The sequence below is a fragment of the Crocodylus siamensis genome, chromosome 1, assembly GCF_052110815.1.
Source record: "Crocodylus siamensis isolate JL-2025a chromosome 1, ASM5211081v1, whole genome shotgun sequence".
NCBI lineage: Eukaryota > Metazoa > Chordata > Crocodylia > Crocodylidae > Crocodylus > Crocodylus siamensis.
Genome location: NC_143395.1, coordinates 345877030 through 345896349, shown reverse-complemented (window position 1 = coordinate 345896349; position 19320 = coordinate 345877030).

Genomic DNA, 19320 nt, shown 5'->3' with positions numbered 1-19320 from the left:
GCAGGGTGCTGCACTTAGGCAGTAGAAACCAGAAGCACACTTATAGAATAGGAAACTCCCTTCTTGAGAGCATGGAGGCAGAAAGGGCTCTTGGAGTCATTATTGACTCCAAGACGAACATGGGCCGACAATGTGAGGTCACGGTTGGCAGGGCTAACCATACCTTGTCGTGCATCCACAGGTGCATCTCAAGTAGAGCCAGGGGGGTGATCCTCCCCCTCTATGCGACACTGGTCAGGCCACAGCTGGAGTACTGCATCTAGTTCTGTGCGCCCCACTTCAGGAGGGATGTGGACAACACTGAGAGGGTCCAGAGGAGGGCCACCCGCATGATCCGGGGACAACAGAGCAGACCCTACAATGAAAGACTGCGGGACCTGAACCTGTTCAGCCTTCAAGAGAAGGCTGAGGGGGGACCTGGTGACCGTCTATAAACTCACTAGGGGGGGCCAGAAGGGTTTGGGGGAGACACTGTTTCACCTAGCGCTCCCTGGCATGACAAGGAATAATGGACACAAATTATTGGAGAGTCGGTTTAAATTAGACATCCGCAAGAACTACTTTACAGTTAGGGCGGCTAGGAGCTGGAACCAACTTCCAAGGGAAGTGGTGCTGGTTCCTACCCTGGGGATCTTTAAGAAGAGGCTTGATGCCTACCTGGCTAGAGTCATTTGAGTCCAGTTTTTCTCCCACCCAGGCAGGGGGTAGGACTTGAAGATCTACAGAGTCCCTTCCGACCCTACTTCTATGATTCTATGATTTTATGAGATCCAAATGCTGGTATAACTTCAAAACAAAATCATGGGTATTCAGAACACCATCAGTACTGTTGAATAAGTTGATTTTAACTGGGCTTCCAGCTAAAATTTCCTTAATCACCTTGCCATGCATCAAGTCATAGGATTTTGTATTCTATACTTTTGCCATGTTACTCTAAAAGTGAATGGATGGATTGTTTTTTGTTTATAATTTTTTTGTATAATTATAAAGGGTGATACAATTTTTATATTTTTTGTGATATAAATTACTGTGCATCTGTAAGATGTTCATGAAATCCTCAGAACTGGAGAGGTATTAAGGAAAGCTTTTCAGCTTTCCACACCTTCACCAATTTTATTTAGGAACCTAATGAGAAAGAAAAAATAAAAAATGATAATAGCTTTTCCTACTTGCGCTGCATCTTTATAAAGGATCTATTAGGTCACCTATGGAAGCCTCAAGGGCCAAGATAGTATTGATTCTTTAAATACATTTCTAAAGATTTCTTATCCAGTCCAAGTTTTAGACTGAAATAGCAAAGCTTCCCTTGGGAGACACCTCCAGGGACTTTGTGGATTTCACCGTTAAAAATTATTTCCTGTTCTTCATTCTAAATTATCTTTTACTCATTCTAAATTATCCTTTACTCAATTCTACTCAGTTCCATTAATTCTACTTTTACTGCCCTGTAGCAGTCTCAAAAATATCTCCCCCTGCTTAGATGAAATCCTGGGCTCACTAAAACCAATGACAAAAATCACACTGAATTGAAGAAGGACTATGTTATAGTCGCCCGAGGATGTAGGGGGGCAGTCAGGAGGGCCAAGGCAGAGTTGGAGATAGGACTAGCTTCCCGGATTAAGGACAATAAGAAGTCCTTCTTCAAATACATAGGGGGTAAAAAGAGGGTCCCGGGTAATGTGGGGCCCCTGCAGGACACGATGGGCAACTTAGTCATCACGCCAGATGACAAAGCTAACATATTTAACGATTTCTTTGCCTCTGTCTTCCTAAGTAGGGACCAGTTCAGCCACCTCCCTGCTGGGCCCCCCTCGGGCCCCGAGAGAGACACGCCTGGGCCAAGGGTTAGCGAGGAGTTAGTTAGGGTACTTCTGGAGAGGGTGGACGTGTTCAAGTCCGCTGGTCCGGACGATCTTCACCCTAGGGTTCTACAGGAACTGGCTGAGGTCATTGCGGGACCCCTGGCACGGCTCTATGAGCACTCGTGGTGCTCTGGCGAGGTGCCGGAGGACTGGAAGAGGGCCAATGTGGTCCCTATCTTCAAAAAGGGAAAAAAAGAGGACCCGGGAAATTACAGGCCAGTTAGTCTGACCTCAATCCCGGGTAAGCTCTTTGAAAAAATTATCCTGGCACACATCCAGGAGGGCCTTGCGGGGGAATGCATGCTCAGGGGCAACCAACATGGGTTCATCAGTGGCAGGTCTTGTCAGACCAACCTGGTGGCCTTTTACGATCAGGTCACCAAATCATTAGACGCAGGGGTTGCTGTGGATGTAGTCTTTTTGGACTTCCGGAAGGCTTTCGACACTGTCTCTCACCCTGTCCTCATCAAAAAGCTGGGAGACTGTGGTGTCGATGCCCACACGGTCAAATGGGTCTCCAACTGGTTGGAGGGCCGCACCCAGAGGGTGGTAGTGGATGGGTTCTTCTCGACCTGGAAGGATGTGGGCAGTGGGGTTCCGCAGGGCTCGGTCCTCGGGCCTGCACTGTTCAACATCTTCATCAGTGACTTGGATGAGGGGGTAGAAAGCACCCTGTTCAAGTTTGCTGATGACACTAAGATGTGGGGGGATGTGGGTGCACTAGAAGGGTGCAATAGGCTACAAACTGACCTTGACAGGTTGCAACGGTGGGCGGATGAGAATAGGATGGGGTTTAACACTGATAAGTGCAAGGTGTTGCACATGGGGAGGAAGAACCGGCACCACACTTACAGGTTGGGGAACTCCCCTCTTGCCAGCACGGAGACGGAAAAGGATCTTGGAGTCGTCATTGACTCCACGATGAACATGGGCCGGCAGTGTGGGGAGGCAGTCAAGAAGGCCAATCGTACCCTGTCATGCATCCACAGATGCATCTTGAGCAGGTCCAGGGAGGTGATCCTCCCCCTCTATGCGGCACTGGTCAGGCCGCAGCTGGAGTACTGCGTCCAGTTCTGGGCGCCACACTTCAAGAGGGACGTGGACAATATGGAAAGAGTTCAGAGGAGGGCCACTCGTATGATCAGGGGTCAGCAGGGCAGGCCTTATGAGGAGAGGCTACGGGACCTGAACCTGTTTAGCCTCCACAAGAGAAGGTTAAGGGGGGACCTTGTGGCCTGCTACAAACTGGTCAGGGGGGATCAGCAGGTATTGGGGGAGTCCCTGTTCCCCCGTGCGCTGCCAGGAGTGACCAGGAATAACGGTCACAAACTGGCGGAGGGTAAGTTTAGATTAGATATTAGGAGGCGCTACTTCACAGTCAGGGCGGCTAGGGCCTGGAACCAGCTTCCAGGGGAAGTGGTGCAGGCTCCTAGCCTGGGGATTTTTAAAAGGAAGTTAGATGAGCACCTTGCCGGGGTCATCTGACCCCGGTGCTCTTTCCTGCTAAGGCAGGGGGTCGGACTAGATGATCTACCTAGGTCCCTTCCGACTCTAGCTACTATGAAACTACTATGAATTTTTAACCCCTGCGTGCCAAAACACCTTGAACTAGATTTTGTGAAGAGAAGACAGGCATAGGTAAAGCTAAGGTCTAAATGATTCTGAACTTTTTTTGCCTGCATTGTATCTCTTAATTGAATCCAGGCTACTGTATCATATATAAGTTGAAATAAAAACACATGTTTGCAAGATAAATTTGTGGATAATTATTGAGTGTCTTACTCCTTATTGATCAACTTTAAATAAATAAAATAAAGCAAAGCAAAGCCGGTATTATAAAATAACAAAGAAGAGACATCAAGAAACTGAATGATAAAAATCACATGTCCTATGGTACATTAGGAAACAAATATTTAGCCTTGAAAAAACTCTCAAGTTTGCTACACTAAGACTTCCCAATGATTTATTTTTTCAAAATATTAAGTGAAAATTATTACAATTTAAGTTTAAATTGACTGTCTGTCCACATCTTCATCAAAGCTGTTTGTTTTTATTCCCTCTATAAACTTGAGAAGGTTTTGCCAAGAAATTCAGCGAAGGAGCAAACACAGTTTTAAAGGTCTTCTTTTAAAGGCTTAAAACATTGAATTTCTTATACCTGGAATCCTTGGAATGTTCTTGGCTAGAACACAGAATTTACTGGCTTGTATATTACACTTGCTGCATCAATTTTTTGGGGGAGGAATTTGTAGTTTTTCAGTTCCCTAAGAAAAGTCCCAAGAAACTTAAGACTTCTTTACTACTATGCTATTGTTTTCCTAAGAAGAATCTTATTTCCCCTTGGCATAGTTTAACCGTGGACTGTGTTATCATGTCTTTGTACATAATAGTCTATTTTAATGAAAGTCAGCAAATCTTATGGTCATAGATCTACAGAGAGACTTTGGATTTGTCAGAAATATACTTATTCTTTGGAAGTTCTATTTAAAGTTTTATGGAAATATTGCAGCTGTTATATGCCTAGCAATCTGGGCATGTAACCTGAAAACGAGATATTCAAAATGTTTATTTGTTTTCCTTTCTTATTCGAGGCTTTTTTTTAAAGCTTTTTTTCATGACCTTGTAGAATTTTTTTTATCTATTTGTTTATTTTTGGAAAGGGGAGGGAATTCCCCCTTCATTTTTTTTAAACCCCCCTACCTGACTGCCTCTTTGGGGCACCACACCACTTCCCTTTCCTGCTGGTCTAAACCCCACACTGGGATGCTCATTTGAATCTGTGCCCTGCATCTGGGACCAGTCTCCAAAATCCAGGACTGTCCCAGGAAAAATGGGACAGATGCTCACCCTGTATCTATCTCTGGAGGCCTGCAATAGTTGCTTCTACCCCAAAGTGATTCTGTTCTACTCCTCTGGGTGTCAAGTTGTTGCTCAGAAAGATATAGGCCTCATACAGACACTACACTTAGACTAGTGTAAGTGATCAGAAATAGATCTAAACTTGTAACCATACAGAAGTTTGGTGCACACAGAGCAGTGTAAAATGGTGCAACGGGTCTAAGATAGACTTGGTTTGGTCAAATCAGATCAATCTAAATTAGACTGATACATTGAATTTCTCTACCAATTCCCTATTGATTCAAGTTAGATTGCTGTCCTCCAGCATCCCAGCCTCCTTTGTGGCCTTGCTACCCCTCCCTTGCAGGGAAGTTTGCTAGAACTTGGCCCACTCTCGATTGCTCTGATGGAGCATCCAGCAGACCCCACCCCCAAGCTCTCCCAGAGCTGAATCAGTACACCCCTTATCCCTAGCCCCAACTCCTGCCTCCAGCAATCTTTCAGTTGAAGGCAGGCAGCTAGGGGAGGTAGGTGTCTGTGTCCCCTACACAAGCCCTGGGACCTGAGGACCTGAGTCCTGAAGCTGTACCCACTGACCCAATCACAAAGCGCCCTGCAATGTACACACAGACCTGACAATGAACCCAGGAGAGCCCCCATGCTCAGGCATAGCCCCACAGACACTAACCCTGGTTCCTACACACCCAGCTAGGGATCCCCATGAGCCCATGCCCATGCACAGACCCACAGACCCTGACTTTGGTTTGTCTACACCACATCTCAGAGGCCAGAGCCAGGCACCCTACCAGCCATATCCTATAATGGACCTCCCACCCAGTGTGGCAACTTGCCTCTTGTGAGTTGGAGTGGTGGGGGGCAGAACACTGGGCCTGGGCCTGCATAGAGATATCCTATGACCTCTGCAGCTCAACCACTGCTGGCAAATACCCAGGCCATGTGCACCTGGGGTTCTGCAAGGCTTTTTTTGGTCCACAGCTACAGGGTCCCAGAGTACTAGGGTGGGTGTAGGAGTGGGCAATGAGCAACCATACTGGGGCAAGCAGGTAGGTGCCCCTGGAAACTTCAGGAGCAGGTGGGATGTGGCCAGGTGCCTCCATGTGGCAAACAGAGGACAATAGAAATTTCCAGGTGGGATTGTAGAGCATTGCCAGAATTATGGGGTGTCTATTGAAAGCCACTTAACACAAGTAACAAATGGGATTACAGGGAGATGAGGAATTGCTCCAACAAGGATCCTGGTTTTCTCTGATTAAAAAAAAAATCCCCAATTTTTAGGTTAAAACAAGTAACCCCAAATCCACATTTTTTCCATGATTAAAATGAAAAACCACTAATGTATAGATTAGTTGGGAAGTTGTCTAAGTGCCACTTTTCATTACAGAGTACATGGAGTAAGACAGATCCCTTTCCTGGAAGAGTTCCAGGCTTCTTTAGGCCCCAGGGGAAAGAAGGGGCTTGTCCAGCTGTGTGTGGGAGTCTCGCGTCGGTATCTTTCTCTCAGGGATGTACTCTCTTTCATGCATATGCTGAAAATTATCTCTGGGCTCTGTACAAATTGCTAAAGTTGCAGGCAGTTACTTTATCTTTCCTGGATGGGGCATGCAAATCATCCCTGACCTCTCTGAGACAATTGGTGTGAATAGAATCACTTTCCGAAGATGCAGAAATGACTCATTATTCCTGTAATAGGATCATGTAAACAGTCAGAAGAGAAAATGGAATCAGTCTTAGACCCTGATCAATAAAGTCAGGGTTAGTCACAAGATACACTTTGGCCATCTATTGGATGAAACGCAGTTTGCCCTAGAGCTTTTACAGCCCTTTAAACGTTTCAAAATAGAGTTTGATTTTTTTGCAAATACTTGCTCATTTTCAATGTATTTAGATTTTTAAAAGATTTTTGTTTGTGTTGATTAGGTCAAATTTATTATCTCTAAATCCCATGGAATATGACTAATAGCATGTATTCTACAATTTTACCTTTTCTTGCATATACACTGAAGCCCCATGTGATCTAGTTATGCCAACTTTGGTAGCACAGACTGAGATTCTACTTGTGGCAGTGCATTTCTATCAGACCTTTTGCCTTCCCAATTAGGGAGTATATACTCAGCCATTTTGTCAGATATTCTCAGCATATAATTTTACAGTCTGTCATGGGTTAAAATATGTTCTCTGCCTTTGGCTCTGACATACTCTTTTTTGATTCATTGCTGAATTTCTTAGAGTCAATATGAACTGCGCTAACTTCTGAAAATCCTGTGCTGCTTTTGAAAGGCCAATTACTGTTGCTAGCATCTTTCCTGGTACACATGATAATTTGTAATTTAGCTGGGAAGGTTGCTTTCAATCTCTGATTCAAGATGAAAGACAATATAGATTATAATATGGAGACATAAATAATACAGCCATCCACCCTCTGTTTCAAGTAGGTACACTGATTTTGTTCCACAGAAATAGACATAGATCAGAGGCATGAGAAATTTTTTAATGAAAAACTAAAAGAATCCCATACCCTTCATCTCTTGTAGCTGGTATGTAGGATTTATAAAATCATAGTCTCAAATTATTTTGAAAATATAGCTGTTTCCTAGACAGAGAATACAAAACAGAATTAATGAAACCATATTAATACCAAGTTATAGACTTACCTTTATCAGTCATAAATACAGCAAGGCAACAGTTAGGATTTTCTGCACTTGAGGGCTAGGGACAGACATTACACATAAAATGGTTTAAGGGATCAGAAAATGTTTACAATTTTTAACAGAACAGATGTTCAGTGCACATAAACCAGTTTGAAAATGGCCGAAACTGGTTTGAAATAAACCTGGTTGAATGTAGATTTAGACTTAACTGATTTGGCTTAAACCATTTTATGTAATGTCTGCCCCAGACCCTTTGCTAATTTAAATTAAATCAGACACCCCTAGCATCCTGGCATGCTTTCTGGGCTGTGCAGAGCTCTCTGCTCCACAGCAGGGCTGGACCCTCCCCTCTGCTCCCTGGCTGGAGCTCCAGCAGTTTCTTCAGGCATCTCCTAGCTTCTGCTTCCACCCCACTAAGCAGGCATTTCCCCATCCCTCAAGGTACCTTACAGTATTAGCTAGCAGACCACATGCTGGCTACCTCCAAACTGTGGCACAGGGGACAAAGGTAGAATCAACTGATAACTGGTAATGTCCTTGTGTTGTTTTCTTAATGGGTTGATAAACATGAAGTTAGGGGTGATAAACATTCTCTGCTGGGCTGCTTGGGTTGGAGGGGGACCCCTCCCTAATCACAACATCCTGCCAGGGCCTAGCCACACCCCCCTCAGCTCAGCTCTGTTGAAGAGAGGGAGGACTTCTCTAGTGCCCCTTGGCTTCTAGCTTGAGCCACTGCTGGGACGTGCTTGCATTTCTGGAATGAAAAGGCAATGTCTATCCACCTCCAAGTTGGTTCAAGATTTGCAGGTTAGACTAACTTGCAAAGCTTGAATCAATTCAGGCTCAGGCTTTTTGAAAGTCTGCTCCTAGCCCATAGCTAGCACTGGTTGACTCAGAAACTCTCCTGGTCCTTATTCTCACAAGTTCCTTCAGACTCACAACTCACTGCTAAACTGTCATTTTTACACTACTTACTGCATTTATAAAATCTCTTAGGTCCCCAGCTGCCCAGTAAAATCTGCAGCCCTGGGCAGAAAATATTTACACCTGTGTAACATATGTGGCCTTTTTATACTTATATAAACTCCACAGTAAACAAATGAGTCTTTCCAGAAAAACTGTAGACATATAACACTGGTTGAATTACTCTCGTAAATCTGTATTCCTGATTTTCCCTGGAAAGATTCTAAAGCAGATAAATGAATTATATGTGTGTTGCATTGCGTGATGCCAGTTGTTCATGGCAATGTAGAATCATAACTTGAGGGAACTCAAAAATCAGTTTGTGATTTCTATTCCTCCAAAATAAATAAGTAAACATGTTCTTTACATTGTGCTATATTTAAGCTGTCAAAGACCTATCTGTCATATATACATATAGAGTCCTATCATCATCCCTATTTTGTACAGTAAGAGTTAATGCAGAGGCACCAGGTAACTTTTCCTAATTAAGTTTATGAGGGACACAGAAATTAAACCTGGATCTCCTACATGATAGCTTCAGATAGCAGTCCCCCGATCTATTTGCTTATCAATGGCATCAACTCTTATGACTGAACAATTTTGCCTGAATATATAATAAATGAAAGCCACTAGAGAATTCAGGGTTTCTCTCTGTTGACTCTTCTGGTGTTTCCAAATGTCAAAAATATCATGGCATATATAAAGATTAAGCATCATATTAAAGAACTTAGATCCAGTACTTGTTTGTGACAACAAACACTTCACAAGGCAGCCCTTGGTCATTGTAATGAGCTGCTTTAAAATATGCTCTATATAATTATCATTTTATTTTTTCAAAAGATGAATGCAGAAAAAATGCATGGTGGATGATGTTGCTGTATACTCTATTATTGCAATCTGTATAGGTTAAATTTACAAAGAAAAAGGCAAGTCATTTCACTGTTAACATTTACTAAACTCCTAAACATTTTGTACATAGAGAACTAAAGGTATAAACCTAAGGTATACTGTGTATAAAATAAGGTGCGTGCACATAAATAAAAACTAATCAACTCAAACTCTTATCAAACACTTAAGTGTATTGTGATATTCATTTAATAAAATCACAGAAGGTGAACATTAAAACAGGCAGGTTTATTGTTTCACAGTGACGTTCAAAATTAAGATATCTTTAAAAACAAGTCATAATTGAAGGCAAATTTCTAAAATTTAACATTGTGCTCTATGTCTTCACTTGCATTGTACACACAGATGTCCAAGATGTCAGGACACAGATGGTAAACTGAGTAACATTCAGTAAGCTGCTCTGCAAATTTTGCAAATTTTAGCACAGATTATTTGAAATTATTTACAAACATTTGCATCATACATTTTCATAGTATGCATCTTATACATTCCAAACCACTAAAAATTGACTTTGTCCTGCAAATACTTGCACACCCTTAGAACCCCAAGATACTTCTGTTTGTAATATTAGTATAGTTTTTATTTAAATAATACAACACAACTGATTTGACCAAGTCCATGACAAAGCCATGGCACAGCTATAGAAATGGCACTCTCACTTGGTGTCAATGTAGGTTTCATTATTATGATATAGTGGTATTTACCATGAGTCAAATTACGCCAACTCTACTTGAAATGCACTTTCAGAGGATGCCTAGAAATTCTTTTTCTGAAGTACACAAATAGTGGTCAACTATAACTGGGAGTGCATGGCGTGTATATGCAAGAGAACCTGGAAGAGTATATTTAGATATGGCTAAGGCATAAGCATGACCCTGCCAATTCCTTATAGGATGCATTAGGGAAAGCATTGGCTTCTGTTCTATGTAGGGTTAGCTGTTCCATTAGCCAGTGCCAATCACAGACACATGAGCAGGCATTTCTCTCTATCTCAATTATGGATATGTCTCTGCTTCCATAGCTGTACCCTTTTGGCCTGAATCTTATACACCAGTGTAAATTCACTCATTTTAGTGGTGTTAGTCCTACTATATACTAATATGAACAAGAACAGAAGCAGTGTTGTCACTTCTTTTGTGCAAAATCATGCAAGAATTTTCAATGTAATGAAGGTCTTTCATCTAGTTTACATTGTTTCTATTTCTGATATATTCCATTCAGCATAGATCTCTGCCATAGAACAGATTTATAAATAAATTGTATTTAGCCCACAATCCTCTTTCTGCAGAAACCTACCATTTTATTTGTCTGTAAAGTGACACATAACCTATAACACTGCATAAAAAGTAAACACTCATTATTAAATAAATACTTTAAATAAAATATATAGTTCAATATGTTCAAATTTAGAAACCTAAATTTAAGTACCAAAATCCAAATGATTTGACTCAATGATTTAGGTAGCTAAAACAAAGGCCTACTTTTTTTTCAGAAGTGCTAAGCATCTACAACTCCCCATAAAATCAGCCTTGGAGGATCACATGAACACATCAATAGAAACAGCATTACTACAATAGATGTCTAACAGGACAATTATTTCAAAGTTTATTTTTTTTTAATTTTCTTAGTACTTTAGCATATGCAGCTGTATCATTAAAAAAAAAGTATACAATTCTGTAAACGAAGGGTAGCTAACCTGCAGTACATGCCAAAAGTGGCACTGGCAGCTTCTGTGCATGGCATGTGGCAGACCAGGTAGCAGACAGGTAGTACAGTGGTATATAGAGCAGAAAGCAGACCAGCAGATGAGGTAGGAAGCAGAAAACAGCAACAAGCAGGGCATTTCTACATGCGATGCTACTTTGCAGTCATAATTGTGCATTTATTTTAGCAAAGGCATTATCAAGTACTAAATAAATGTACAGTGACTGAAGTTACTGCTCACGAGGGCTGGCTAACATCTTTTAGGGGACAGTACTGCACAGTTGCCTAATAATACTGTTATTAGAGGAAAATGTTTAGTGACCTATTAAATTGACTATGGATGTTAAATTTTTCAAGTTTGTATGTCTAAATATTAGCCATCTTGATTTTCAAAGATACTGAGCAGGCACATCTCTAATTGATTTTATTGAGAAGTGCCAGTGCTCAATATCTATCAACTTCAGGTTATATATTTTTGACATTCAATTGCTATTGTAATATTTTACCTTATACAATTATTTATGTAGAAATATGCATTCATGTACTTATATGGAACTTTAACCTCCCAGTTTTGAAAATGTTGGTCAGAAGAGTCATACTTGAAATGGTATTTTTCAAGAGTGGTCCAAACTGCTGCTAAGCCATTTAAATACAGACAGAGTATATCTCATGAAAAAAAAATGTTGAGGGAGCACACCAAAAACTGATTTCAGACACAGCTGTAAGCCCTCTAAATATTACAATGGCATTTGGTTTCAGAGAATTAAAATAGTTTTGTTCATAATAGAAGTTGATTGTTGGTACTAACCATGGATGACTGGTGCACTTGCCCCTCCAGCAGCCAGTCAGTGACTGGGGTCCCCTTGTGGCTGATCGCACTTACCTGGAAGTGGCACACCTAGAAGTGCCAGTGGAGCTTGTCCTGGCACCTCCGCTCTCTGGCTGCTGCTCTCAAGGGGGGCACCAGAGCTCCCGCCTGCACGCCCTGCCTGTTGCTTAGGCAGGGAATGCTGACTATGAGGGGGTGCACCAGCATTATCAGGGGGTGCACGTGGACCCCCATGCATCCCCTATGCTTCACTACTGGTGCTAATTCTCAGTGAACTCCCTGCCAGTTACCTGTGAACAAAGAACTGGACGGTTATTGATTCACCCTGTCTTTACAAGTCCCTCTCCCATTCTCTTTCTCTCATTCTCTCTGCCTTTTTCCCTTTTGCACAAAGTGACCACTTTGCTTTCATTCCAACCTTATCTATAGAACATGAATAAAAACAAAATAACCTTCAAAACAAGTAAGACATTTCCACCTTTTTCAAGTTCAGGCCTACATTTTAATTGCGAAATCTGGAATTATTTTATCTATTTTCAGACATCATTCTTTCAGGTTTTACATTTTCCCAGGTCTGTGAAGTCAGAATCAAGCTGTGACAGAGTCCACATACTTCTGTGTAGTGTATGGCACCACACTTCCCTTTGTGCTTAAAAAATAACAACAGAAAAAGTTGCACTTCACTTGTCTTCATGTGAGATTGACAATTTGCAAAATAAATATTCTCTAGGTATTATTTACGTTGATCTCTCAGCAGTGGAAGTGTCAATATTTTCCTACACACCTTTTTATTAGTTAAGAACAATACAGGACTCACTTTGCTTTAATATTTTTAGAGTTGCCACCTTGCACCATCATAAAAAAATAATTCTCTACTGTAAGACTATATTATCATGCTTTCCATATGTACACAGAAGTACTTTCAAAGCCATTTTACTGTTGAAAAAAGGAAAAAAATAAATCTTTAGACAATGGATACTCCAGCAGAATAAACCCAATATCTTTCAAGAGCAAAACAGATTTGCTTGTCTTGTGTACAGAACAAATTATATTTGAATACTGTGGTCCTGGAGAGAGGAGAGCTTACAGTGCTGGCACTGTGCAACTGGGCAAGGGAAGGTGGGGAGAGGGGGAGCTGTACACACATCTCAGCATGGTTTTCAGGCTCCCTTAGTCTGCCTGGCAACAAGTACCATCAGTGCTTAGGTTAGCCCTGATTGCCTGCCTCAGACTGCCCATGGTCAGCCTGTGTTTTCCTACAGCATTAGGTGGGGATTGTGAAAGGGAGGTGTAAAGGGAGCAGCAGAGTCTAGCAACTGACACACTGTCTTCCTTGGGGAAATGGAGAGGAGGGAGGGATGCTGAAGAATTATATAATCTTCTGAGAGAAGCTGTACAAGGATGCTGTCTGTCTCATGGGAAGACCTTTGCCAGTTAATATGTCATATACTTAATTCATATCACTTAATTCATATCCATATTGATATAGATAGTGGTGTTTCATTTTGATCACAGGAAAATGTAGATTTTGGGTTATTATTTCAAATATATAGTGATTTCTCCATATATATATATATATATATATATATATATATATATATAGTGCTTTATTTTATATATAGCAGTGTTTCCTTTTGATTACAGAAAAAATGTGGATTTAGGGTTAGTTTTTTAATCCAAAAATTGGGGATTTTCTTTTTAAATCAGAGAAAACCAGAATCCCTGTTTATAAGGTTAATGGGAATATTTAGGCATCTCAGAATAACAGTCAAAAAAGCTACATTCTCAGCAGAATGAACTAGCCAAAAAAGAGTATAATCAAGATTCAGAACCAGACTCCTGAGCACAGGCATCTAGAAGTAGTCTTTTAAGAATCTAGGCAGAGTTCATTCTTTTTAAATATGGCTGGTGGAAGAAGTAGTAGTGTAATATATCCCTGTGGTATGGGCACTCACCAAGGGAGTGATATCTAGACTCTCACCAGCATGAAAAAATTCAAACCCATATTTCATATCTATCAGGGGAGTGCCCTGGAATCCTTCATTCCTTTTCACTGAAGTTGGGACACTGTATATCAAGGCATGCATGGGGTCAAAAAGCAGCAAAGAAGAGGGCAGATAAATCCATAGCCTAGTAGTTAGGCTATTTCAGTGAGTGTGGGAATCATGAGTTCTGGTCCCTGGTAACAAGTATTTCTATTTTTTATCAAATAACCATCTAACAGAAGAAGGCATAAACTTTTTAAGGGAATGGAAACTGAAGCCCACCTCTCCCCACTCTTAGCTGTGGATTCTAGCTACTAGCATCATGTCTGTATGAGCACTGCAGGACTGGCACCAAGAAAATAAGCCCTGATCAGATAATCTTGTTCCAGTACACCAGAGACCAGAAAGTAGGCAACACAGGGCATGTCTACATAAGACATTTACTGTGGTTGCCTAATTAGCTCCATAGTGAAGTCTCTGTGTCTACCCTTTTAGGTTGCAGTAAACTAATAAATATTGTTGCAGGTTCTGTTGCACAATACCTTGTGGCAGCATTATTCAGTGTGCCACAATGCATATGTAGATGTTGATGGGGCTGGCTGGGGCACAAGGGTGCTTCAGTGAAGGCTAGCCCCACGCTGGAGCACCCTCATGCCCCAGTCAGCCCCTCTGCAGCATTTGGATCCTGGTCAGAGTAGCCTCAGGCTGGCAGACTGAGCCTGCAGATCTCCTGCTAGCCGAGGGTGTTTTGGCCTGCCTCATTATGCTACAGTCCTAGGTGCACATTCAAATGTGGCACGCAGGAGCAATAAGCTCTGACATAATCTGTGCCAGAGTCTGTGTTGTATTAATTTCATGTGTAGACATGCCCACAGACAGCCCAGAAGCAGCCCTAGATGCCTTATAGCAAACTTGAGTGTAAACCCTAGAACTACTCTTAGGTAGTACCAAACATTGAGGTGCACATCTAGTCCCCTCTGATCTCCTCAATCAAACCATCACTACTACCTAATTTCCAAACTATCTTCACTGAGTAACTGCCAAAGTGCACAGTGCTTAGTTTCTTGGACAGGGAGTCATTTTCCCTTCTGCTTCCTTTTCTTCTCCCACACCCTGAATGGGCACTCTTAACTGCCTCCTCCTCCCTCTGCATTTTTGAATGAACATGATCCTGGCGGCTGTGTTCTGTGCCAAAGTCAGTGTTATTAGTTCAGTCTCCCATGGACAGAGATTGGTGGATGGGTGGACTTACTGCAGTGGGGACCCAGCAGCTTGTGCACAGCAAAGGAATATGGTGTTGAAATACACCATAAGTATAGTGATTTGTTGTGGAATTTTAGGTTATGACAATATGCCCGCCTTTATATTAAAGACTTAGAATAAGGCTGAAGAGTAATTATTTTGTCTGTGTGGGGGGGTTGCTTTTGGTTTGGGGTTTTTTTGCAGGGGGAGAGGTTGCATTTTCCCTTAATTTGGACTGATTATTTTTCAGCAGAATTAATTCTGAAATTATATAGATATATATATGTATGTATGTATGTATGTATGTATGTATACTTTGGCCATTGCAATTTAATACTTTAGGTGTATCCAACTGGTTTATGGGTTGTAAAATCTGTTCACAATTCAACACTGTCAATGTTTAAAGTAACAACTAAATACTAATCAAAAGCATGGATTGAGTTGCTGTATTTCAACATTGAGATTTTAAGTAAGGTTATGAGATAAATAACTACCTTCCTCCTTTTACAGTCAAAATACAATGTCAAGAGTCTATTTAACATGGATTTTTATGCTACAGGAAATAACAGTGGTGAAGATATCACTGCCTGTGAATAGTCCACACATCTATGAGCCAGGAAACTGATTGTAAAGTTATTCCTCCCAGATATAGCTGTTATGACTAAAAAATAATAATAATAATTTCAGTGAATGCAGTTTTAGAAAAAATGAAAGTCCATTTTCTTAATGTATACATTATATTTCATTTCTGTATCTATCTCTATTATATTTTATATAGACATATATTAAAGTACATTGCATTATCCCTGACCTTGTATGTTACTATCATATTGGGATGAATAATGTATATGTTATAATTCATTTAATTAAGAATGAACACTGAAACAAACCTTCACTAAAGCTGTAGGAGGCTAAGTAAGATTGCTGAAAATGTTGTTTAATTTTATTGTTTCATTTGTGCATATTATATAAAAAGATGTAATTAGTAAATATTTAAGTTAATATTTGCAAAGGTGTAAGTACATTCATACTTAAGAATGTGCATGTAATTTTGACACCATACGTGCTTACAGGCTAGGAGTTGGTCACAGTAATATATACAAACTTCAGAGATTCAAATGTGTAATCATGAAAAAGTACAGTAACACTTAGACACAGAAATTTGTAAGTTCGAGCTTGTACTTACAAATCTGTAAAATGCCTTTATAAATATGTTATACGTAGTAGCAATGGCACAGAATGATTACACATAAATTGCACTGCATTATGTGTTTAAGGTTACAGCGACATGGGAAGAAGTTTTTTAAAGTGATAACTTTGAAGTTATTTAAAGTGTATGTTCACTTCTGAAAAATGTCTGCTTTTGTAGAGCTGAATGTGTGGTTCTTTTATGTCAATTTCAGTTCCTTCTTGAAAAATAGAAAAGTAAAGAATTAGTTATTGGTATTCTGTAGTATTATGCAAGAAACAATTTGTGCTGCAAAATGTGGATAGAGTTGTACAACTTCTAAAATAAAGGTACACATGACTATGAAGCCTCTAAAGGGGTCATTACACTGAAGCAGCAGGTGGACCTAACGAAGACAGGGATGAGCAGGCCCTGCCGACACCCGGTACAATCTAAAACCAGAAACACTTTAGTGAGGCTGCTTCAGGTTCATTCTTCCATTCATTCCATTCTTGGTCTCTGATGTGCTTCAGAGAAGCTACTAGGGACATAGCAAGTCCTAAAGCTCCTCTGACTTGCTACTTGCTTTAGAATTCAATGACAAATGCCAAAATTGGAAGACCAATCCTTTTACATCTTTAAGGTATGTCTATACCTGCAGTGGCAGGATCTACTGCTGAGGCAATAAGTCCCACCATTTGCCTCTGCTCCACTTGGATCAGAAATGAGATCCAGGGAATGTTGAAGGTGTGCTCCAGGTCATTACTTCTAAGCATACCACAAAACAAGGTCTTGCACTCAGTGTCAGAGGTGCCCCAGATATTCTCAACTGCCTCATTTTGGGGTTGACATGCGTGGAGAAGGACCAGGTTGGTGAGGCTTATTTTTTTTTAAGCACTGCAACTGAGTATCCAATCATTGTGGTGTAGATATACCCTAAAACATTTAGGTCTTCTGCTATCTCAATGAGAAATCTAGTGTGATCTAATCCAGAGGATTACCTTATTCTGCCCTTCTCTGTACAAATCTCTCTGGTTTTTTATATGAATAGGAAGACCTATAGATCATATCACAATGCTCCCTGCTCTAAGTCACTAAGCGGGAATGTACTCATTTGGAATCCCTTGCACTTGGATATTGCACTTACCATTGCATCAGAAGACCTAACCAACACACAGATGGAGGAAGAGAAAGGTAACCCATCCACCTTTTAACTTAGAGTTTAACACCACTTGCTATGGAAGTGATAGACTCAGGTTTTAGAACTTCCATTATTCTGAAGGAACATGAACCCACATCTTCCATCTCCCAGGTCAGTTCCCTAAACATCAGGCTAGGGACTACATAGAGATGATGACCCTCTTTTGAACCACTGAACATCCCAGAATGAGAGAGTCAGGGGGTCAGATAAAAAGCCCAGGACAAATATCTTAAACATTTGGGCAAAAATGGAGTCAGGAGTTGCGCCACCAGTATGTTCTTAATTTCAAACAGTTGTAGTAGCTGCTCCTTTCCAATTTGGCTAGTTAGGAACCTGTGCACAATTTAGACATTTTTTTCCAGATGCAGTAGAATCAGAAAGAATTGTAAGCTGAATATGATGCCTGGGTAGCCATCTTGGGTACATTCTGAATATGCTCAGAAGGACAGGTATAGGGGACTGTGGAGAGAATTTTGAGTTTAAGACAAGGTATCTCACCAGGAGCCTATGGAATTTAGGTACGTAAAAGGAATGGAGGATGTTTTGAGGGGAAGAATAGTAGAAATAAAAGTTTAATGACACAGAGGCCTAAAAATGCCAAAGGAACACTTAGGTTACAAGCAGGCATTGCCAAATGAAATGGACCAGCTGTACTAAGATGTCAGACGCCTGCTGCTTTCAGAAGCATCAGAGGCCCAATCCTGCAGAACAGCACTTGCAGTCCATCTCTGCAAATGCGGAAACCCCAAAGGGATTCCCCAGGAGGTTTATGGGGATTCCTTGGGGTTTCCTTGTTTGCAGAGTTGCAATCCAATTTAGAGTGTACCAGCACAATACACACCACTTAAAAAATCTCCTGCCAGATTTCCCGGGCATTCATCTGCAAGCAGTAAAACCCAAGGTTACCCCATTTGCAAAGGCATGCCCTGAATTGTGGTGCAGCAGTGTGATATGGGCACCTAGGGAATCCCATGCTGGCTGATTCCCAAGATACATGTAGGAACAGGGGAATCTGGGTGGGTACTCCCGGGACTTCAGAGGCCCAATTCCAGTATGCACAGGATTGGGCACCTGAAGCCTCAGGAACACCTGACCACCATGGCTGGAGAGTATGGGCAGCTCTGTGCTGTTCGTGCTTTTCCACCCCCAAAACCAAACAGACATCCACTGTAAAAAAGTGGCACAAATTGTTGCAGACACAATTTTTAGCGTATGTGCTGTGACAATGGGCATGCACATCTGTTTGCCTGGGCTTTTTTTTGCCATAAGCATTTTTAAGGTGGTGCAAAGGTAGTATATGTTTCTACCTAGAGTGACCGCACATCCTCATTTGTCTGGGACAATTCCTGTTTCTACACATCGATCCTGGATGGTTGGTCAAAAGTCTTAGGCCGGAGTCCAGTGGGGAAGCATAGTTAAACGAGGAAGCATAGTGTGCCAGGCAGGCAGGTAGTCAGGCACCACTACTGCTGTGTGGGAGCAAGGTGGGAAGATGGGAGCAGGCACCACACCACCCACTGCGTCACATCGTTGCTTCTACACAGCAGCAGTGGTTTCTGCCTGGCTTCATGGCTGACGCACCATGCAACTACACATCCATTCTCGATTCCAGCTGATGAAATCTGGGACTGCCCCAGACAAATTCATAAATTCATAAACTGTGAGGCTGGAAGGGACCTCAGAAGATGTCCCAGGTCCCTCAGCATTTTCTCATATGGCTTGCAGTGCAAGTCTCTTATCATACAGGTGACTCTAGTCTGGACTCTCTCCAGCTTTACCACATCCTTATTGACATGCAGTGCGCAGTACTGGACTCAGTACTCCAGCTGTGGTTTCACCAATTCTGAATAGAGTGAAAGAGGAACATTCAGGGATATATACTGGGGCATACAGTCACCCTATTTCTACCTTTAGAGATACTTGCACCTTATAGGCATGGTAGAATTTAGGCCT